Source organism: Mesoplodon mirus (genome assembly GCF_964341445.2).
Source record: "Mesoplodon mirus genome assembly, chromosome: 7".
In the NCBI taxonomy this organism is placed as follows: domain Eukaryota; kingdom Metazoa; phylum Chordata; class Mammalia; order Artiodactyla; family Ziphiidae; genus Mesoplodon; species Mesoplodon mirus.
In genome coordinates, this window is record NC_138983.1 from 87,972,313 (window position 1) to 87,996,322 (window position 24,010).

Below are 24,010 nucleotides of genomic sequence, written 5' to 3' on the forward strand. Positions count from 1 at the left end.
CCAGTAAAATTTTAAACTCTTCCTCCATATTAAAGGGATTGAATAAATTGGCCACTTTGGTGCACCTGTGTCCTGCGAATTGTCCAGTTGGCGATGGAGGTTTAGAAAGTGAGTTTCAGTCTTGTTTAAGTCTCTTCCCATCAGACTGGTCTCGTGATTTCCTACACACCATGTTACTTCCTGTCTACCTTGCCTTGGTGTTGTTCATGCCTGGATTGTCTCCTGTACCTGCTCAAACCTTGGTCCATTCTCGTTTGTACCATGGAAGTTTGTCATGCTGGATACTGTCAGAACTAATTTTACTTAAGTTTGCGTTAAGGTGCAAAGCACACGTTTTGTATATTTTCTGTTTTTTGTGTTTGTCTATATTTTATGGTTTCGCTTCAAGAAATATTATGGGACGGGAAATAGCAAGATGTAAAGAGCAAAAAAGTCATCATTCTCTTTCAATTGTTAGAACATCTATCTGCAATCATAATTATGATGCACTGTGGTATGTGTTAAAATAGGAAATACATGTAACGTCCCGTAGGAGAAGCAAACTCAGTGGTGTTGGTGAGGGTGTGTCATGGAAGTAATCACAAAGCAGGTGACTCTTGGTTGGGGTCCTGCAACATTAGTGTGCCTTCCCTGTGTCCAGTAGTGGTCTGGAGGGGTCAGGAAGCCTGCCTTTGAATTTGAGGGAACAGAGGGTTTGAGGTCCTCTCTCTTCTCTTGCTCTAGTACACTGCATAGCAGCAGTATACTGGGTTTATAGTTGACGTTGAAATCGCTGATTGATCATTAAGATTGGGATGTATCTTTGGAAATGAAAATAGGAAGAATCGTATGCTTTTTCTTTTTTTCCCTATATCTGAAAAGGTATGTAGTACTTTGCTGAGTGGTTGGGAATAAAGTTTGCAGTATTCAGTGTATTCAGTTTTAGTATCTAAGTAGAATTAAACTGTTGCTGTAAACTGGAATAGCGCTTTGTTACTGACAAGTTTTAGAATGCATCTGTTCGTCAATTACCTGTTTGGGAAGATTGTAGTTAATGATTTTGAGAATGTGGCTATAAACTTGCAACTGACTCAAGAAAAGCAAATAAGTCAAGATTGACAAATGTATAGGCTCTTCATCTTATTGTGTGTGTGGGTTTTTTTTTTTTCCTTTTAGTTATTTGTCAAGGTATAAAGAATTCTATCACACGTAAGACAAGTTAAGTAAACTTAACAGGGTGTGTTCTGACATGGCATGGAGCAGATCACATGGCCTAGATCTTAAAGGTGATTTTATGTTTAAACTTTCATGAAAACATATGTGATTGAAACACATTAATATATTGATACAGAGGGCAGTTAATTTTTGTCTTTTGTGTGTGTGTGTGTGGTACTGTTGTGGCCTCTCCCGTTGCGGAGCACAGGCTCTGGACGCGCAGGCTCAGCGGCCATGGCTCACGGGCCTAGCCGCTCTGCGGCATGTGGGATCTTCCCGGACCGGGACACGAACCCATGTCCCCTGCATTGGCAGGCAGACTCTCAACCACTGCGCCACCAGGGAAGCCCTAATTTTTGTCTTTTGATACATGTGAGCGTAGCTTTCATTTTGCTGAAAGAATATGACCAGTTTTCAGTTTGGGATTCTACCATTTAGTAAAGATAGTCCACTTAATTTTAGAAATAAGAGATTTAATATATAATACCTAATAATACTTTTATGTATGTTTTTTTACTGAAAACTTTTATTGTAATACTGTGAAGAAACTATGCCATTCTAGTCTTCAAGACTTAAATGAATCAAGTGTTTATTAGCTGTTGTAGTTTTTAAACTAATAAAAGTCAGTACATCAGCAATTTGTAAATACAGTTTTTAAAATAATGCCTTAACAACTTTACAGTGGTTATAATGACTGTATTTAGGCCTAAAGTTAGTTAATAATTTGACATGAAGGCTTTTTAATAGTTTGATGGTGCAGATCAGGGATAGGTAAACTCTGGCTGGTGGGCCAGATCCAGCCCGTCGCCTGGCTTTGTAAAGGAAGTTTTTCTGGAACAGAGTCGCACCCATTGTTTACATGGTAGTTGTGGCTCCTTTCACCCTACACCAGTGGGGCAGAGTAGTTGCAACAGAAACTGTATAGCCCACAAATCTGGAAATGTTTAAATTTAGATTTTAAAAATTGAAAACTTCTTTGAGCCTGTACAGGGCAAGTCCATTGACCCCTGAGGTAGAAAACAGTCAGGAACTTGGGTGCGGAAGCCAAATGGCCTAGGTTCAAAGTCCCTTTCTCCCATTTCATAGCTAGTGACCATGGGCAAATCACTTAACCTCTATGCCTCATTATGAGGTTTAAATGCACTTATTTGTATAAATAGTGCCTGGCACATACTAAGCACTGTGTAAGTGATTGCTGTTGTTTCTGCTTGGAGCTTTAATAAGTTATTGTTAATAGAAAAATGACACTAATGATTTTCCTTTTAGAGTAACAAAGGCACTTTGAGTCTTTTACTTTTTCAGGAATGTAATAAGACTTTTTTCATTTACAGTCAGTGTTCCCTGTTACCAAAATTTACTTTATGAATATAAAGAATTGAATGTCTTCAAGACAGTACTTTTGCTTAAATGTCAAACCATTATTTCCCCAAGGCACATCAAACTGGCTCTGCATAGTCCAGGCCTCTAAAGCTTGTGTGCACACCCTAGGTAGCATGTGAGATACATTTTGTAAATATAGTTTTTTAAATAATGCTTGAGACTTCCCTGGCGGTCCAGCAGTTAACACTATGTGCTCCCAATGTAGGGGGGCTTGGGTTCGATCCCTGCTCAAGGAACTAGATCCCACGTGCCTGCCATAACTAAGAGCCCACATGCCACAACTAAAAGATCCGGCATGCTGCAACTAAAGACCCGGCACAGCCAAACAAACAAACAAACAAATAAATAAATCTTTATTAAAAAAATAAGTAAAATAAAATAATGCCTTAGGAGTTAGGAAAAGAAAATATGAGAACATTTTTACCTTTGTATTATTTTAAAAAATCTGTGTAGTTTATCATGTACATAAATACTATGTATGGAACTTTGTGTATATAATTTGTTAATAAATAAGATGCATATTAAAAAGTTTTCTTATGGTTTGCCCAGTGAGGTGTTTGGAGGCCATTGGAGGACAGGATGATGAAATATAGGGCCTCAGCAAAGATAGAATTTAGAACCAATTCCCTGACTTAGAAGATAAGGAAAATAATTCATAGACTGTAATTGAGTTGTCCAACTTTATGTAAGTGTTCAGAAACAGGAAATGCAGTGGCTAGAATCTAATCACTGACCGAGCAGAATCTGGGTCACTGGACTCGTAAACCAGAAGTGACTGTTGAATTTCTCAGGTTGATGCTCCTGGCATATATGCTTGATCTGTGTGTGTGTGTAACTCTCTGACATAATAAGCCATACTCAGGCACACCCTGTTTCCTTATTCAAGCATCTTAATTTCATCCCATTAAATCTTTGAAGTATCAGACTACCAGAAGGCATGAAGAAACCTGGGCTGAGAGTCTTCATTCCAGGAGACGTGATCTTGACTGCATGGCTGGTTTGAGGCCATGAACTGCAACCCGCTCATTGGTGACCTGGGTGCAAGTGCTTTGGCAGAATCTCTTAGTGAGGATTTATGGCTTAGAGGGAAATTCTAAAATTGAAAATATTGATTTTTAATATGCTTAGCTTTTGGCATGATACTATTGTGATAGGTTTTTTTAAGCCTCATTGTACTGATAGCTTTTATTTTGCTTTTACACTTTCTCTAAGAGTTGCATATATCCTTTATAGAAAATACAGAGTAACAAGAGAACAATTACCTATCATTTTAATACCCAGATATAATCACTGTTCATTTTGGTGTATATACTTTCAGTCTTTTTTTTTCTACAAATATATATGTACACTTAGGGATTACAAAAATAGAATTGTAGTATACTTGCTATTTCATATTCCTGCTTTTTTCACTTAATGATGTATCATGTATGTAGTATTGCGTCGTATTGATGTCCCATAGTTTAATCAATTCTTTGCAATTCTATTTAGACAGTTTGCTTTTCCCTGTCAGAAACAATGTGAATACGTTGTATATACATCTCTGTGTCCATCGGGATTACTTCTGTAGAATAAGGTACTACAAGTGGAATGACTAAGTGTGACCTATTTTTAAGACATTTGATACACATGGCCAAATTACCACCCAGAAAGGCTATGCCAATTTGTAGTCCACCCCAACAGTAGATGCGAAGCCTGCCTCTCACAAACACTGGCCTGTAGCACTTGTAAAAAAATGTAAAACTACAAAAATGAGTACCTCTCCATTTTCTATGCAAGTGGGATTACTCCCAATTTTATAACTTTTTTCAATTAATTTAGTATGAGCATTTTAGCAAGTCAGTAAATTTGCATCTCCTGCATCATTTTTTGTGATTGTTCAGTATTCCATTATATGAATATGCCACAGTGCACATAGCTTATCCATTCTTGTATATAAGCTTTGTCTAGTTTTTCAGTTACAAATAGTACTCTGATATATATCCTTACCTATATCTCTGACTGTTTCTTTTGGTTAAATTCTTAGAAGAGAGCTGTTGGATCCAAAGGGTATAGACATTATTTAAAGGCTTTTCTTACAGAATCTTGGCTTCATCTGATAGGAGAATAACCACATTGTGTTTTATTTTGTATTCATTTGATTGACTGGTGAGGTTTACTGGCTGTTTGTATTAATTTGGCTATTTGGTTAATTATACCCTGTGTCCATTCTTCTGTAGTGAGAGTTTGTAAGGGTTGTATCATATCCCGTCAGATCCGTATGTCTGACTTGCTATTTCTGTGTGTCATGGGAGTGTTGAAAGACTCCAGTTATTTTAATGTGATGGTCCACACAACACTTAAACAAAAGACTCATGATAGTTTCCTTTCATGTAATATTTTTTAATCCCTGTGCTTTAGTGATGATCCCTTTGGTTTAAATGAGTAGGTTGTTCAGCCCCAGAACTACTAGAATTCATGATCAGTTTTTCTGGCTTTTGTCTGACCTTTTACTGCGAGGGTTCTTGACCATCATACTTTCATGATAGGTTTTTAGTATGTATTCTCTATTCACACATTGTTGAAAGTTTTTATTATTTGTATCCTCTTAGACTTGTCTTTTTTTCCTCTAAAACTAACAGTTATTACATTTCTTCTATTTTGTTTTCCCCTTTGAACTAGTTTCAAGTGTGATTTGGAGCTGAAGATCATGATCAAAAGAATGCAGTGCATTTCTGAGCTCCACCAGGTTTTGCTTGTGAGGTTTACATGCCCCTGCCGCCCTTGCTAATTATGAACTGAGATTCATTTTGTGATGCTTTTTGCTCATAGGTTATATACAGTTATTCTTCAGTTCTGTAATTGTAAAATATGTTGTCTGATTTATTGGTACTAAAGCCAGGGTTATTGCACATCCAAGAAGAGGTTTTTAAATTGGATTATGCATTATGTGTGTGCGTATATGTCTCTGTTTTTTTCCATAGCCAAAATTACAAACCTGCCATGACTTGTCTTGTGCAGGACTCTTCCACACGTGAGAAAACGAGAGTTGTCTCTATGTTAAATCTGTAGAGTTAGCAAGTGACCTTTTGTCTTTCATCGAAAGCACTTGACCTGCAGCAGTGCGGCCTCACCAGTGAAGGAGCAAAGGCTTTACTAAAGGCCCTTGAAACCAACAGAACTCTGCTCGTTCTGGATATAAGAAAAAATCTGCTTGTTGGTATGTGGTCACTTTTTTAAAATTGATAAACACATAGCAAAACAAAAAGAATTTGTTCAGGTATTGACAGTTTTTTAAAACTTAATGTGTTTAACTTTCCTCATCATATACAGTTGGCCCTTGAACAACGTGGGGTTAGGGGTGTCGACCCCTATGCAGTTGAAGATCTGGGTATAAGTTTATAGTCAGTGGTTCCACATCTGTGGATTCAACCAACCTTGGATCATGTAGGACGATAGTACATATGTATTGAAAACTATGCATGTGTCACTGGACCCGCGAGGTTCAAACCCATGTTGTTCAAGCTTCAACTGTACTTTTCTAGTGTTGCACTTCCCTTAAGATTTTAGCAGCTACTGTACTAATTAAAGTGAATTATACTTGTCAATTTTTCTTATCTGTACTCTGAATAGAGGTGAACCTAGATACTAAGCCTGCTTCCACCAAGAGCATTCTTTCTTTCCTGTGCAACCTCTGAATTCTTGCCAGGAGTACTTTATTCATTTGTCAGATTCACAAGTAATTTTGTAATCATCTTCTGTGTGCCAGAGACGGGTTTAGGGACTAGGGATAAAGCAGTGAACCAGACAGACAAAAGTCTTGCCCTCATGGAGCTTACATTCTAGTGAAGGAGATCAGATAGAAATGAGTAAACAGATAAGTCATATAATTTTAGAGAGTAGGAAGTGCAAAACTATCTTAATGTAAGGAGAGTGAGGGAGAGCAGGTAGGACTCCATTGGATAGGTTTGTTAGGGGACAGCTTCACTGGAGAAGTGGCATTTGAACGGAGACCTGAATGAAGAGAGGAGCAAGCCATGGAAGATGTGGAGTAAGCACATTCCAGGACAAGGAGGCAATGAGTATGTAGGCATGTAGGTGGGTGGAGTATTTAAGGAAAAGCAAGGAGGCCAATCTGGGCAGAGTACCGGGTGAAGAAGAGTGTGGTATGACATGAGGTCAAGGAGCTAGGCAGGGGTCTGCTCTTGTAAAGTCTTGAAGGCCAGAGTAAAGATGTGGATTATTCTAAATGAGTAGAGGGGTTTGAACTGGAAAAAGGCATGATCCAAATCGTATCTGAATAAGGTGATCTGGTATAGAGAAGGGACTTGGGAGGATAAAGAAGAGGAACAGGGGGCTTCCCTGGTGGCGCAGCGGTTGAGAATCCGCCTGCCGATGCAGGGGACGCGGGTTCGTGCCCCGGTCCGGGAAGATCCCACATGCCGCGGAGCGACTGGGCCCGTGAGCCATGGCCGCTGAGCCTGCGCGTCCGGAGCCTGTGCTCCTCAATGGGAGAGGCCACAACAGTGAGAGGCCCGCGTACCGCAAAAAAAAAAAAAAAAAAAAAAGAGGAACAGGGAGACCAGTTAGGAGACTATCACAGTGCTCCACATAAGAGATGTTTATGGCCTAGGTTAGGTTGGAAGTTTGCAGCAAGTGAAAAGTGGTTGAATTCAGGTTGTGTTTTGAGGGTGTAGCTATCAAGACCTGCAGATAGATGTGAGGTATGAAGGAAATAGTACCAAGGAGACAAGTCGTTGATGATTATGTGTGCAACTGGGTAGTATCCCTTAGAAGAAGGGGGCTGATGGGAGGAGCAGCTTTTGAGGGAATATCAGGACTGGGTTTGTTATCTTGGATGCCCTGGTTTGATATCTTAGATGCTCTTTAGGTATCTAAGCGTCTGGACGGTGCTCAGACTGTACTTTGTATCCAAAGGTATCCAAAGCCACTTTAGATGCAAAATGTTTCAAGTTGACCTTTGCTGCTGCCAAAATAGTAGCCACTGTGGGCAGTCTGCAAGATGGCATCTTAGGTTTCTGAGGAAGAAATTAGAATACACAAAGGGGGAAATAAGTGTATAATTATATAATGTAGATTTCATATTTAAATGTATGGGAAAAGCAATAATTAGTTGGCTTTTGGTTTTAAATGGAAATAGCCACTCATTGGAAAATAATTACTCTAATTTCAATTCATTTTACTTTAGATCATTCTGTGATGAAAACAGTTACCAAACAAGTTCTCCAGATGGAAGGAGTGCCAAGTCAGAGGTATATAACATGTTTCAGTTCTCTCGGAAGAATTTCTCTTTAATGGCTTGGTTTTCTTTCTTTCTTAAAAGAAAATTATCAAGGTACTTTCTGCCATCTTAAAACTAAGATTTGAGTCAAATCAAATGGCTTTTCTGTTTTTGAAAATGTTGTGTGATGCTTTAATTTAGGTTCCCAGATATGCAGATTGAAAACCTTTTAACTTTTTATTTTCTGTAACATATCGTTAGTCACAAATAGTCTTTTTTTTTTGGTGATAAGAATGAATGGCAGGAGCAGCATTTGTGAAACCAAATCTGATATGAAACTGACTCTTTCTTGTGAGTAAATTTGAATTTTGAAACAGCAAAACAATAAGGTTTAATAAAAAGCAAAATAAATTTTTTATGTTTATGATCTGCCAATTTCCCAGAACGAGTTTTGTGGTGACTTTAGTTATATACCAGATACATTAAAATCACCAGTGGACAACACATCTTTTATTCAGGTGCCCTCTGAAAGTTTTAAAACTTTGTTGACTTCATATCACTGAACGGTCCACTTTAAAATGGTTAAAATTATAAATTTTCTGTTTTGTGTAGTTTACCACAATTTTTAAAAAATGTGTTGTTTGAAGATTTTTGGGTTTTATAACGGTATTGTATTAGCATAAAAATGAAAAATTTAAAAGACCACCTCTAATCCCATTATCCTATCAAGCAATATTTACATTTTAATTTTCTCTTCCTGCTGTCTATAAACATAATTCCACATAGCTTCAATATAATTTGCCATTCTTATCTTTTCATACTAAATTTAAATTCTGTGATTCATAGTTATACTTTTTAACATTGCATTCACAAGGTTTCATTGAGTAGGTCAATTTTTTAAATTGGTGAAAAATTGGAAATAACCTCAAATAAACTATTGTAAACACCTTCATAAATACAGCTTTTTTTTTTCTACTTAAAGTTGTATGTTTTTGATTCTCTATTAATCAACTTGCTTGGACAATAGTGTATTAAATAAGTTGTTAAGAGTGTTTATGAAGTCAAAAAAAAGCTTATGATCGTCTGCCCATTGTTATTTCAAGAGAGTGATATTTTAATAATCAAATAGTACATTCAAAGAAGTTAAGATTTGTGATATCACACTAATTAGATATTATTATCAAAAATTTATATCATATGTAAAGCATTCTTAAAATAGCTACATTGACTTTTGCTATGATATTAGAAATGGAAAGATATATAAATAAAACATGTATATGTAAAACATATTAGGAATTCTGTAAAATTAGTACAGAATAATAGGGCATCATGGAATGAGAACAGTTAAACATTTTTTTTTAGTTAGCATGATTAAACAAAGTGGAAATGTAACTGAAGTATACAAGCTCATTGAGCTCTTTTAAGAGTAATTTTATTTCTTGGGCTTTTTTTTGTATTTGCCTCAGTTATTTGGAGACATAGAGGTAAGCCAAATCAGTATCTGGGTATATACCTAGATCCAGGTGAGTATAGGAGTGAAATAATGGTGTGAATTGTGTCACATTTATATTGTACTTATGTATGCCTAATAAAAGATGGGAACTTTTATTAGAAATTTTTTAATCTCCTAACAAGAAAAGTGTAATTTAAAAAAAATTTAATACAAATGTATTTGCATTAGTTTCTGAAAGTAAAGGAAGGGTATACACATACAAACCATATGCATACAAACATTTTTTTTGATGGCAATGAAGTTAAAAAACACAATAAAATAGCACAAAATGAACTGAGCTCCTATATATTTTTAAGAGGCATGTAAATCACACAGGATCGTGTGGTGATTATCAATAAGCTACACTCTATGAAATATTTGTCCTATATTACCACGTACACTCCATTTTACCCTGCATCCTAATGCTGCTAAAATATAGTAGAAAGCAGCAGCATAGCACAGGGAGATCAGCTTGGTGCTTTGCGATGACCTAGAGGGGTGGGATAGGGAGGGTGGGAGGGAGGCTCAAGAGGGTGGGATATGGGGACATGTATATGCATATGGCTGATTCGCTTTGTTGTGTAACAGAAACTAACACAGAATTGTGAAGCAATTATACTCCAATCAAGATCTATTAAAATAAATAAATAAAATAACATAAAATACAGTAGCTGTGAAGGATAAATATAACCATTTTAACCTATGATGTTTGTTTTCAGTAAATTCAAATTAAATATTTAAATGTGAATTTTAATATATGGCTTGTTCTAAGTAAAATATTAACACGTAGGTCTAGTTTCTGCAACCAAATGTTTCATATAAAGATACTTGCCTCTTTACTACTGAAATATAGGGTAAGTTTCCACATTTCACTCTTTCATCCAGTGGGTTTCATTTGTTTTTTTGTGTGTTTTCTATATGAAATCAAAGGAGCAGTGAAGGTTGACAGGCTTATAGGAGGGTAAAATTGACTCACCTACCCCCCAGCAACTTGCAGCCTTATAACTTGTATTGTTTTTACATAGAAAAATTCGTCTTAAATTTAACTTTTGGTCTACTTCTGAAGATTCTGTTTGGCAGAAGTCATGGGTATATCTGTGTTTCTGTGTCCTTGAGATTCAGAAATGCCAAAGGTGTTCTACGATTCAGGAAACTTGAGTGTTTCTGCATGATACATAAAATGTATCATACTTTGGGATCTTTTTTTCAACTTTATTTTTGCATTTCTGCACATCTCAATACTTTTGTTTTAGTTAAAATAACTTGTTACTGTAGAGAACTTATATTTTTAAAAAATGCTGGCTTATGTAAAACCTTTGTACAAAACCGATCCTCTTTTTAATGGGCTTGGCATCATTGTCAAGTGCCTTTTTGATTCCTTTCGACGTGTGCACGTGTGACAGTTGCTCTGTAGACCTTTGGTGCATCTTGATTCCTTGTTTTCATGCTTTGTCAAACGTAGTCTTGGCCGCAAAGAAGCCTGTAAGTAATGGAAGGAAACACTCTGCTGGTAAAGAATGCTACCCTCCTGAAGCGCTACCACCTGGAGTGTCTGGTTTCCGGCCATTGTGTCCTGCAGAAAGTGCAAAAAGCAACAGGTAAGCTGTTTGCATTCCCTGTCTTTTTCAGTCATTTAGAGTTCTTTATTTTGGAACTTGTATTATGTGGGTGGTCTCTGGTGCTTTGTGTAGAGGAAAAAAGGTAACTCACACATGGCTTGGCTTCTGCCTAATGAGCCCTCTAAGGAAGAAAAATTAAAAGTAATTGGGAGTTTCAAGTTGTTTCTCAAGTGTCACAACAGAGGTAACTCCGTGGGAGTCTTGAGGAGACTAAAATGATCACCAATTGTGCGTGTGAGAAAAGTTTGATTAAAGGCAGGTGTAGTTGAGCGAAGCCCTACAGCACAGAAGTAGGAATTTGGATACGTACGAATGGGAAAAAAGACATTTTAGGCATGGGAAATAGTTTAATGCAGAATGGATGAAAAATATGCATTAGACCTATTCTAAATCAACTGGCTTATTAACTCAGTAAATCAGATTTAGTGAGTCAAACTAGCATTACCTGATTTCTTATCCAGGGGATAGCTGTTCATAGTAATTTTTGTCACAGAACAGTAAATAAAATGGTTGAATTATAGCTTTAGGCTTGCTAAGTGAAATAGATGGCTCTAGATGATCTTCAGGTGACTTACTTGGTAGTAATCACGAAATTGGGGATTAACAATTGCTTAAGAAAACAAAGAGAATTGATTTTAAATAGTACTTGAAGTAGTTCCTGTGTAAAATATCTGTTCAGTTGCTCATGTTAAATGGATGTTTCTACTCCCCACTGGACAACCGACTACTTTTTTGCAAATGGTAATGTGAATTGCTGTTGCATAAACTATAGTGCTGAATCCCCAGTGTTTGCACTTGAGTTTCACAGCTCTGTGGTTTCCTGTCTTCTTCCTGAGACACTTAATCGCAGGTCCATCCTCGTCACACAGGGTGGTAAATTAGAGAACGATTAATATCACCATTTAAAGAAGAGAGACAAATCTCAACCATCCTGAACATAGGAGCTGAAGGGGCCTCTCAGCAGTTCAGAGAGTTATTAGCAAGCCAGTAGGCTGAATTCTGTTGTGTTTTCTCCGTAGCAGAGCCCTCCAGGTCCTTGTTTTGAGCTTATTTATTTTTATACACAATTCTGTATGGATACTGTTCATACTACTAAATAGTTGTATTAACTGGGTTTAACTGGTCATGTATTTACATGAAGATCTAACTTCGTTTTGTTGCTATCTTTTTAGGGGCTTTCCATTCATCAAAGCTCGTGATGTATGTAATCAGTTGCTGGTGTGTAGGTATCACATTTATGATATATAGGGCTTGAATTGGGAAAGGTGGATGGTCATTCTTCTTGCTTTTTAAATTGACAGAGCCTTACATGAAGCATTTCCCTCTCTGAAATAAATCCATGTAAAACATGTTTGGTCGCTCTCCCAAGGCAACTGTGTAGTTGTGTGGATTTGGCACACAACGGGCAGCCTTGTGGCTATGTCTGTAAACAAGGAAGCCTGTTTTCCAGTCCGCAAATCAGCTGTTACCCAGTGAGACGAACTTGACTGCCATTTCTGACCCCTCACATGGAGCTGTCATACTCAAGAATATTCGCATGTTTTCAAGAAACGTTGTTTGCGGGCTATATGTACAAATTCCTGATCTGAAAGCCAATATAAAGCAACATCTCCCAAACCTCTGCTCTCTCACCAAGGCCACACACATTCCCTCGCTTATGGCCTCGTGGCAAGCGAATACTGTCAGTATCAGATTCTCCTTCCCAGTGGTCTTGGGAGACTGCATAGTTGCTCTGTGAAAGGCACCACTGCTGAGGTTGAGAGAAGAGCATCTTGGGTGTCAGTCCTGGCCTTGCGTTCCCGGAGAGAGGGGTGTGCACCTCGTTCTCCTTTAGGGTTTTCCTAGGCTGCAGGGGTTGCTGCTTGTTGTCAAAATGATGTCCTAGTGACTTGTCTTCTGCGTGGTTATATAATCCCAGCACAGCTCTTTATGATGTGTAGACTGTTATGGGGTTGTGGCCAGGTCAGTTTTAAATGTTTGGAAATGTCCTATTGAACAACACTGCAGTGGCAGTGAAGCTTGCTGGGAGAATCGTTGCCCTAGTTTTGGCTTAAGGGTGGTGAGAAGATGAAGTGTTTGATGGGTCAGTTTTAGTTGTGTGTGTGTATGTGATTTATCTTTTAAAATTCTAATGTCTATTATTCACAGCTTAGATATGTTGACTTCCTGATTATTCATCAGTCCCTTTACTGATGTATTTTCCTCTGAAAAACTACATTTTCTTCCAGACTGTTTTTGTCTGATGGTGAAGAATAAATTTTTCATTTGCAGTATAAAGTTGATCTGAGAAGAAATGTTTACCTTGGATCTTCACTTGGCTTCTGTGAAAGAAACTTAATAAAATAATATGGGCAATTCCCATTACTAATCCTAACCATGTACAGCAGAGGTCTGTACAGTAACATAGCAAAAATAAGTTCCTGTACTTTTACTTAGTCATTGCCTGTTTTACACTAAAGAGCAGTGAGAGACATTTATAAATAATGATACCTCAGATCACTTTTGTTAAATGTCCTCTCATATTTGGATATTTGGTATCTGGCTTGTGTTGTCTTTTATACAATCTTGTCTTCTTTCTTTGCACTTTAGTTTAACAACTCTGTGGTTTCCTATCTTCTTCTTGTGACACTCAGGTCCATCAGAATTTCCTGCCACTGTGACAGTAGAGAGTCCTTCCTCCTCAGAAATTGAAGAGGTCGATGATTCCTCAGAACGTGTTCAGGAGGAGCCAGAGAAAATCCGTTTGAAACAAGAAGCATTGCAGGTACAAAGTTATCACTTTAAAGCTATAGAGAAGATTATTTTTCAAACGGAAGGCTGATTGCAACACTGCACAGCTTGTGTGAGGGTTCTGTTTTCTCCTCCCACCTGCATTGTATCCCCTTGAATGGTTCCTTAAGCTTAGACCAAGGTGAATGGTGGACATTTGAAATCTAAGAAACTATAATCAAAACATGTCGTTAGTAATATATTTTCCTTTCCTTAGAAGCTTAGTATATTAGATTTAGGGAGAAGCTTAGTGATCATAAGATAAGGAAATTGAGTTCTGAATGAATACAGTCAGCTGATTCAGTGCTCTTGTTTTACAGATGAGAAAATGGACAGTTCTAGTTGAACTCTCTTTTTATAAGAGGAAAATATGGCCTCATTTTAAATAAAAGTAAAGTTGAAAAAAGTTTTGATGTTGATATTCTCCTTTCCTAAAATCAAAAATATCAAGAAGCTACATTCTATTACCAAATAAACCTGACCTCTAATGTCATTCCATACTTTTGTTTGTATGGACAGAAAAGAAAAATTGATTTTTATAAGAAATTTTTGCACCTCAAAATTAATATATTTATTTTATTTCAACTTTAATGCAGAGCTGAACATTTCTAGTAAATAAAGGAACACCATTTGGGGGGACCTTGTCTTTGTGCTACAAAGTCCACGTTTAATTTTTTAAAATTATTTAGTATGATTTTCTCTTCATATGAAACGTGACACTTGACAGGTTTCAGAACTAATTATCCCATTATTGTAGGACTACGGGAATTACTCTTTGATTTTCAAAAGAGAAAGTTAGATTTTTATTTTTTAATTAAAATTAATGATAATATAGAGAAATTTTAAGAAAAGAACTTAGAAAATTATGAAATGTTAGAGTAGGAGCAATCTATAGTTCATGTAGAGTTACTCCCTTTCGTTTTATAAATGAGCACCTACAATTTGTAGAACGTAAGTGGTTTATTAGTAAATGGCAGAGTATGACAAGACCCTAGAGCATCTAACCCGCATTCCTTGTTATTTTAGATGTGGTGTATTCATTTCCTTCACGAATAGACCACGAGATTGTATTTGTAAAAGCAGTAATAGCCAGTGGGGAAGTCCAAGAAGTTTAAACACTGGGACCACAGAATAGCAGATTCAGAATGCACTGAGAACCCTTTTAGCTCTTCTCTGTTTTGACAAGACACTACAATGATGGTATCAAGGTGTTTAAGTATATATGCCCACAACAATCAAGAGATTTCAACATAGTTTTGAAAGAGAGAAGACAGGTGGAAGAGTGTGAAACTGAAGCAGTAGAACAGAGGAAAAGCATCACCTAGAATATGCACAGGGACCACGTGCAACTGAGGAGGATTCTGACCCCACCTGAAAAAGTAGCCCCATGCTCAGGTGCGCATGTAGGAGAGAGTGTGGAGTTAGTTAAAAGTGTGACTGAGATAGGGGAGCTCATTGAAGGGATGTGTTTGGAGGAGTGGACTTCCAGCCCCGCCCTTACGCTCCTGAAATGAGATGATTTCATTTTGAAAACAGTGAAACTGGCGAGAACTGGGGCAGCTAGTATGAGTTTTTACACCCTAGAAAACTGTGTTTGGGGGAGATCCTGTTACAGTTACTCCCCGCTTCTTCCTGCATAAGAAGCCAATCAGTCGTTGACTTCAGGGAGCTTTCTGCGCTCATTCTTAAATAGAAAATAACCGTCATTTGCCTGTTAGTTGAGTAAAGCTTACAACATGAGAGAGGGGGAAAGAGTGCAAACATATCCTAGTAGGACCAGGGACAATTTAGGGAACAGAATAATTTAAGAAAAAACCCTAATTAGTATCCTGAGAGAGGTTTAAAAAGAGCTAGCAACTATAAAATAAGACTAGGGTATTAATGAAAAGGAGAATGGTCAGAAAGCAAGAGAGGTCTCCTGGAAATGAAAATATGGTTGCTGAAATAAATTCAGTAGGAATTTAAAAAATTTCTCAGTATATAAAAAAGAAAGACACAATGGAAAATGTGATAGAAATATGTTAGAGAGGCTGCATCTGGGAGATCCCACATGTTACTGTTAGAAAGTCCAGACCCAGAAAAACAATGGAGGGAAGCTGTCAAAGGGCAACAAAATTCCCCACAGCTGAAGGTAGACATCAGGCCTCAGTTTGAAAATAGTTATGCAAGATGAGCAAGAATAGACTCATACCTAGGCACCCTTCATTGTGAAAGTTTAAAATACTGAAAAAATAAATTAAAATAGAATAAAATACTGAGAGGATACATCCATTCCAGAGAGAAAAATACTGGTCACCTAAAAAAAAAAGGTTAAAATCTGACTTTATCATACTTGTCATGAGCACCATGGATCCTGGAAGGCATTAGAAAGATACCTCCAAAGTTTTTCAGGCACATAATTTTCACCCTAGGGGTTTGTATCCAGCCAAACTATCAGTCATACGTGGAGGCTGAAGAAGATATTTTGTACCCAAAGAAATTTGAAAAATTGACCTCCTGTGCTACACCTTAAGCTATTTATAGACATAATCCAGCAAAATGAGGCAATAAACCAAGAAGGAAGGTAATAGGGGATTCAGTGCAGATTGCAGCTAGTCTAGAGTGGAGAGGCTTCTATTGATTGTGTGATTGAGAGCTTAGAAACACCTTGAGGCATATTGTACTTACTAGGTGTTAGGCACTGTTGGAAGGGAGGAGGGAGAGGAAGAGGAGAAGGAACTTGAACTCCAGAGGAGAAAAGGCCATACGGACATAAACCTGAAGCACACTAAACTATGGTTGATTTTTTAACCTAGTATTGGTGAGGAAGGGAAGAATCCACTTCAACTTGACACTATAGATGTCCCCCTTTTCAGTGACACACAGGGGTAATGACCACGTATCTAATTTGTTGTCCAAACCAGAACTTGTCCAAACTCCTTACACTTCAATAGTGTAAGGAGGCACTCTAATGCTGTAACATCAGGACAACAGGTATAAACTGGAACAGCCCAAGGCGGCTTGGGGTATGTGGTCACCCTGCACAAGGGCAGTGACACTGGCACAGTATGGAACGAGGTGTAGTCTATACACAGAGACACAGTACATCTGCAGTGGGCAATATTAATTTCATTGTAATAATGGCAATACTGTCTTGGTTTGCAGCTTTTATTGTTAACGTGCATGTAATCACAAATAACTAAAGTAAACTATACTTAGTATGTATGAGTATTAACTTGGTATGTACTGAAATGTATTGTGTACTAGTATGTACTTAGTATATATTAGGCTCTAAGTGTTTTTGCATATATTAACTCATTTAATCCTCTGAATAGCCTTATGAGGTTGGTGCTAATATCATTCCCACTTTTGAGAACAGGAAGCTAAGTCAGGGAAGGAACTTGCCCAGGCTGTACCTAATTTAAGGTTGGATCGAGACTTTGAGTTTAGATTCTCTGCCTGTTCTCTTAAACCTTACTCCGTACTGACTCTCAAATAACAGAAGTCTTAACTGCACATAGAACAGAATATAAATTTCAACTTTGACAACATAACAGCTAGGTTTGGAAGGTAGACAGGAGGTAGAAAAAAGGGAAGATGGTATGAATGTCCTCATTTTACAAAGCGTGACGTTGAGGGAGTTTCTAGTTGATCAACAATGTAGGTTTCTAAGTATATCACTACATGTCAAAGAGATCATGAGCAGTGGAATAACTCATGATGACATAACTTTACTGAGCAGTGTGGACATAGGAAAGAGTGTAGAGGAACTAAACCCTTACTTATTAGTAAGTTAGAAAGTGACCAGATAATGCCTCCAATTTAGTGAGAAAATAGTTATGGAAGAGTATTACTTGGAAATGGAGAAGAATTCAAAATAACAATAGTTGGACCTCCCTGATGGCGCAGTGGTTAAGAAACTGCCTCCCAAGGCAGGGGACACGGGTTCGAGCCCTGGTCCGGGAAGATCCCACATGCCACGGAGCAGCAAAGCCCGTGTACCAGAACTACGGAGCCTGTGCTCTAGAGCCCGTGAGCCACAACTACTGAGCCCATGTGCCACAACTACTGAAGCCTGCGCGCCTAGATCCTGTGCTTCATAACAAGAGAAGCCACCGCAATGAAGAGTAGCTCCCGCTCGCCGCAACTAGAGAAAACCTGCACTGCACGCAGCAACGAAGACCCAATACAGCCAAAAGTAAATAATAATAATAAAATAATAAAAAATAACAATATTTGACGTAAACCTCATAAAAAAGGAAATCCATACAGCCAGTAAACACAGAAAAGCGTACGACTTCATTAAGTAATAAGTGAAAAGTGAGTCAAAACCAAGGAAACTACATGTCAATCAGATTGACAAATACATAAAAAGTCTGGTAGTATCAGGTATTGTAGACCTGAAGTACTATGGGAATCTTCTACCCTGTTTATACTGGAGTATAAATCGACACAACTACTTTGGAAAGCATTTAGCCCTCTCCATCAACTGAAGGTATATAAATAGCCTGTGAGTCAGCAGCCCTCACCCCTGCCCTGTGTAAATGCACCAGAATAACGGGTACAGCAGGATTCCTGTCCATGATTTGCATTAGCACAAACTGAAAGCAAACCAAATGTCCATTAAGAGTCAAAAATTAAATAAATGATGTGTATTTGTACAGTGGGAAAACTATCCAGCAATAAAATTGAATGAACTAGAGCTACAGGCAGCAATGTGGATGAAGTTTTTAAACCAACGTTGAGAGAAAAAAATAAGATAGAAAAGACTTCATATACTATGATCCTGTACATAAAGTTAGATGTTGACACAACTAAACTCTTTTGTTAGGGATGCATTCAGGTTAAAGGAAATGACTGTCAAGAAGTGAGGTTGGTGTTTAACCGGGAAGAGGGAAGGAGCTTGTGATGAGAAAAGGATATGGGGGGGTTTTTGCGATGCTGACAAGCATCAATACTTTCAGCTTCGAGTAGTGCTTATGTAAGTATTCTCTTTTTATTTGTCACATTCACAGTTTTGTTCTGTGCACTTCTCAGTACCCATATCGTATTTTACAATTAAAAACTGCGTAAAGAATCGGTCGCTTCTTGAGTGCTGGATGTGGGAGTGGGATGAGACCGTTTCATTTTAAGCCCTTCACTACTGTTTGCATTCGCATGTTCATTCATTCAGCATTAATTGCACATATTCTATGTACCAAGCACTCTTCTAATTTTATATGTGTTTTAACTCATGTAATTCTCACAAGAGCTCTGTAATATGGGAGCTTATCCCCATTTTATAGATGAGGAAGTTGAGGCCTAGAGTTATAGAACTTGTCCAAGGTTATATAGCTAATGGGTAGTGCCAGGCCCATTTGCCTCAGAGAATCTGAATATTTACAATATAATCTAAAAGAGAAATTTAATGACTAATTATAAGCAAAAAAATTGCACATTAAAGAAGATGACAAGTTTTCATCTATCCAGTTAGAGAAAAACACACAGTCTGTCTTTCACACACGTACATCTTATATGTACGTGTGTGGCAGGGATTTTCCTTATTAAGCAATTATTTATTGACTGTCTACGTTGTGCTAGGCACAGGTGCTGGGGATAAACACTTAATAAAATACACCCCCTGTCTTCAAATAACTTGCACTCTAAGTGAGGAAGTAAGCCAACAGTTATAGTAGAGGTTATATACCAAGTGATACATCGCTGATGGCAGTGTAAAATCTCAGAAATCTTTTGGAAAGAAGTCTGGAGATAGGTACCTCAGAGCCTTAAAAATGTTCATTTGCTTTGATCTCAAACTCATTTTTATGGATTTATTGTAAGAATGTTATTCTCAATATGGAAAAAAGCCTCCATGCATAAAAACGGTTATTTTGTCTGATAATATTGAAAAGTTGGAAAGAATTTAAATGTGTAAAATGGTTAACCAGTAAACCCACTCAGTGGAATATTTTGTAGCCCGCACAAAAAAATCAAGGTTATGAATCCCCTGATTATATGAGAAATGATTGATTTCAATGTTAAATGGAGAAAAGTTGAACATAAAATTTGATATCCAATATGATGGGAGCTTTGTCCCAGAAAAATCACCCTTGCCGGTGTACAGAAGGGAGGAAGGGAGAGCAGATGGCAGGAAGAAAAATTATTCCAAAGCCTTATCATTAGTCTTACTTAAGTAATAGAATATCAAGCAATTTTACTTTCTAACTTTTTTGGTTCCATATTTTCATGTAAGGGACATGAATTCTGAATACTTTGTAGGAGGAGGGTACACTTTTTCACAAAAATTTAACACTGTGTTCTAATTCCCTCCATTAGCGGGAGAAACTGTTGCATGTAATTGCACTTTGATGTGCTATTTAGAACCAGTCAGGAATTTTAGTCTACTTTCCTCTGACCGTGCTGAGGGTTTTTTGTTTTTTTGTTTATTTGTTTAGAATTTCTTTGAAATCAGTTTTAGAAGATTGATTAAACCATTATATTAAAAGTAGAGGAATTCTGCAATTTTTTTCCCTTTTTCCCCATTGAAAACTTGACTGGCTTTAGTAATGAAACATTAAAGAATTTGAAGTTCTTAGACTCTCAATTTTTTAAACATGTTCTGAATATAAAAATATATGTTCATTGAGCAAATGTTTGAAAACAATGAACAACTTCTTGAAGGAAATAAAAGCCACCTCTGCATGTACACACACCTAATCTGCTCTTTTGTCTTAAAAAAGTATCCGAAATATTTTGCCATGTCACTAACTACTCTTCTACATCAGAGAATTTGATTAAGCTTATGCATCATCTCCCAGGAAAAACGCACAGATATATTTTGAATGTAGCACTCCTGAAGCCCATTCATGAACTCTGGTTGAGACCTCTTGTCATTCTTAGTGGCTACATAGCGCATTCCTTCAGACGATGAGCTGTTTTTATTTAAACCAGTCCCAATTCGGAGGCTCTTAGCTTTCTTCTAGGGTTTGGTTATAAACAATCTTATGACATCATGTTGGTAGATAAATCTTTGCCCACATCTTTGATTTCCTTAGGGTAAACTCCTGATGGAGGATTGTTGTTAGGTACCAAAAGCTACTGTCCAGAAAGTGATACCAGCTCCTCTCCCAATGATGACAGGTAATAGAGTTCCTCATTCTTTAAGTGATTGTTCAAAGCAGTTAACATGTATAAATATACCTTACTGTTTTCATAAGTATAGGTATTACGATTGTTTATCACTGCATAAGAAACCACCCCTAAACAGTGGCCTAAAACAATGACAATCATTTATTTTGTTCACGAACCTGGAGGTTGAGTAGAGTATTAATTCTTTTACTACACTCTTACTGACTGAAAACAATACCTATTTGACTAGCTCAGAGTTCTGTAGGTCAGAAGTCCAGGCACAGCGTGACTGGGCTTCCTGCTCAGATACACACGGGAACATGTGGGTTCCCTCCTGAGAGTGTTAAAGCACGTGAAATTTAAGTGTAAGATATTGAGCCCCAAACGTTGGATGTTCACCATAGTTTGTGTGGGCCACAGAGCTGAAATCAAGATGTCAGTCTGGCTGTGTTAGCGTCCAGAGGCTCTGGGAAAGAATGCCTACAGGCTTCTTCCAGCTTGTTGGCATAATTCAGATTCTGCAGTTGCAGGACAGAGGTCCCCATTTCCTTGCTGGCTGTCAGTCAGGGGAGAGTTTCAGCTCCTAGAGGCCTCTGGCTTGCCTTCCCTGCCGCAGCATTGGACTTCTTCAGAGCCAGCCATGGAGAGTCTCCCTCTTGTCCCTTTTGTACTTCAATTCAGGAAGAGTTCAGGTCCTTTTCATGGGCTGCCTGAGTAGGCCACATCCACCTAAAATAATCTCCCTGTCTTAAAAGATCAACTGATTTTGAACCTTAATTCCATGTGCAAAATCCCTTCACTACAGCACCTACATTTAGAGTTTGATTGGATAAGTGGAAGGTTTGTGTACTTCAGTAAGTGGTCATCTTGGGGGCTCTGTCAGAATTCTGCCTATTGCAAGCAGTGTCCCCACTTCAAGGACCGAAGTGTCTTAGTTCCTAAAACTCCTAAGATAGTTTATCAGTGTTCATTTTACTTCAGTGACCTTGATGACGGGAAGACTACCACCTCCGTGAGCAGGAATGGCAGCCAGCTTCCTGAGTCCACAGTGTGGCTCTTCTACTTAGTGGTGTGACCTTGGCTGTGCTGCTCTACTTACTCTACTTCTCTGCCTCTGTTTCCCTCATCTGTAAAATAACATGGAGTTAGTGATCGTTCTTTCCTCGTAGGGTTTTTTGTTTTATAAATTTATTTTTGGCTGCGTTGGGTCTTCGTTGCTGCTCGCCAGCTTTCTCCAGTTGCGTCGAGCGGGGGGCTACTCTTCGTTGCGGTGCGGTGGCTTCTCTTATTGCGGAGCACAGGCTCTAGGCGCGCAGGCTTCAGTAGTTGTGGCACGTGGGTTCTAGAGTGTAGGCTCAGTAGTCGTGACGCACAGGCTTAGTTGCTCTGCGGCATGTGGGTACTTCCTGGACTAGGGCTCGAACCCGTATCCCCTGCACTGGCAGGCGGATTCTTAACCACTGTGCCAGTAGGGAAGCCCCCTCTTAGGGTTCTGATGATTCGATTATTTAATACCCAGGGAACTCCAGGAACAGTGCTTGACTGTAAATTGCTTTAAAAGTGATCACTTTTTTAAAACATGCTTTTGAATCTGCAATTATGCAATTCAGGTATGCTAAGCAGGTTCGTTAATAGGACTTCCTGCTATAAAGAGACCCACAAATAAAAATAGAATTTTTCTTTCTTGGTCGTAACTTCTTATTTCTGACTTACTATGTTATATGCATATGCCTTTTATGGTGGGCTGCCACAAATTTATGTTGGAAAGAGTGGAATTTAAATAAATCTTTGCAAATTTGATAGATTTTGATCATTCATTTCACTGGCATGGTATGATATGACCAGTAGCAGACTAAAATCTGAGTTCACTTCTGGCTCTGCCCCTAAATCCTGATGAGACCAATAGCTGGAAAGGCTTTTGGATATTATACTATGAATTAGTTATAATATTGACTCTGTTTGCTTAGGAAACCCTGGAGCAGTGCCTAAAGCAGTTAAAGGAGGAAAGAGTAATAAGACTGAAGGCTGATAGACGAGTCAGTGAGGTAAACACGTTTCATCTGCTTTTGAGAGTGTTTTGGTTTTATTTTGATTTGATTTTAAGCCATATACACATATTTTGTAAGCTTTAGAACTGTAATATGTTGCAAATTGGTGGTATCATATGGACTTTTGCATTTACTGGTATTTAGTGATCATATGATCTATATTCCAGAAAGCATGTTTTTAAAGATGTGAAAATCTGGTTTTGTGTATGTGTGTGTGTTTGTGTGTGCTTTTATATGACATTAGCTTATTTCCTGTTCATGATTCTTTGATTCAAGAAGGCACCTTCTGTGCATGTATTGTATATACAGTAACATAAAAGACATGATGAGACTCTCCTGGCAATGAATTAGGAAAGTGAATCACTGAAATAAATTTAAGATATTGGAAAACTTCTAAGAATGCAATGAAAGATAAAAATATATACTATGAGAATTAGGGGCTTCCCTGGTGGCGCAGTGGTTGAGAGTCCGCCTGCCGATGCAGGGGACACGGGCTCGTGCCCCGGTCTGGGAAGATCCCACATGCCGTGGAGCGGCTGGGCCCGTGAGCCATGGCCGCTGAGCCTGCGCGTCCGGAGCCTGTGCTCCGCATAGGGAGAGGCCACAACAGTGAGAGGCCCGCGTACCGCAAAAAAAAAAAAAAAAAAAAAAAAAATATATATATATATATATATACTATGAGAATTACATTAGGTAATGTGCATGAAAGCAGGGCATAATCTAAAAAGTTCTATCTAAATATAATTTATCACAGGGTGAGTGTAGGGAGGAATTTTTGAAAGTGCATCCATTGGATTCGCAGACACTCATTCAATAAACGTTGAGCACCTGCTCATGTAAGGCAAAAGGGGCATCATGAACATTAACGGCCTTTCTGAGAAATACGAGAGTTGAGCTTACAGGGGGTTTTAAGTGCGTAGATGATGAGCGGAAGGGGAAGAGTGCACGGGGGTGAATATGTTCAAGAAGCCAAAGAAAATATTGGTGATCGTACATTTAATAAATTGGGTTGGGTATGATTTAGGACTTTTAAACGTAAGCATTAGATATTTTACTCACTAAAGTTAATTCTTAACATTCAGCAGAGTTGTAATATGTTTTGTTCAAATCAGATTCTATAATTCACTTTCTAATTTAAGGGGAACTTAAAGCAGGTCATTTTCTAATGTGGAATGAGGCTCCATTATGAATTGAACCAGTTAGA

At 38.0% G+C, this 24,010-nt stretch overlaps 1 protein-coding gene across 2 annotated transcripts in view; it reads right to left on the minus strand.

The window, feature by feature from the left end:
• LOC309807668 (interferon regulatory factor 6-like) overlaps nucleotides 1–24,010 on the minus strand; it is a 490,462-nt gene that overhangs the window by 47,408 nt on the left and 419,044 nt on the right. The gene's annotated exons all lie outside the window — the stretch shown is intronic.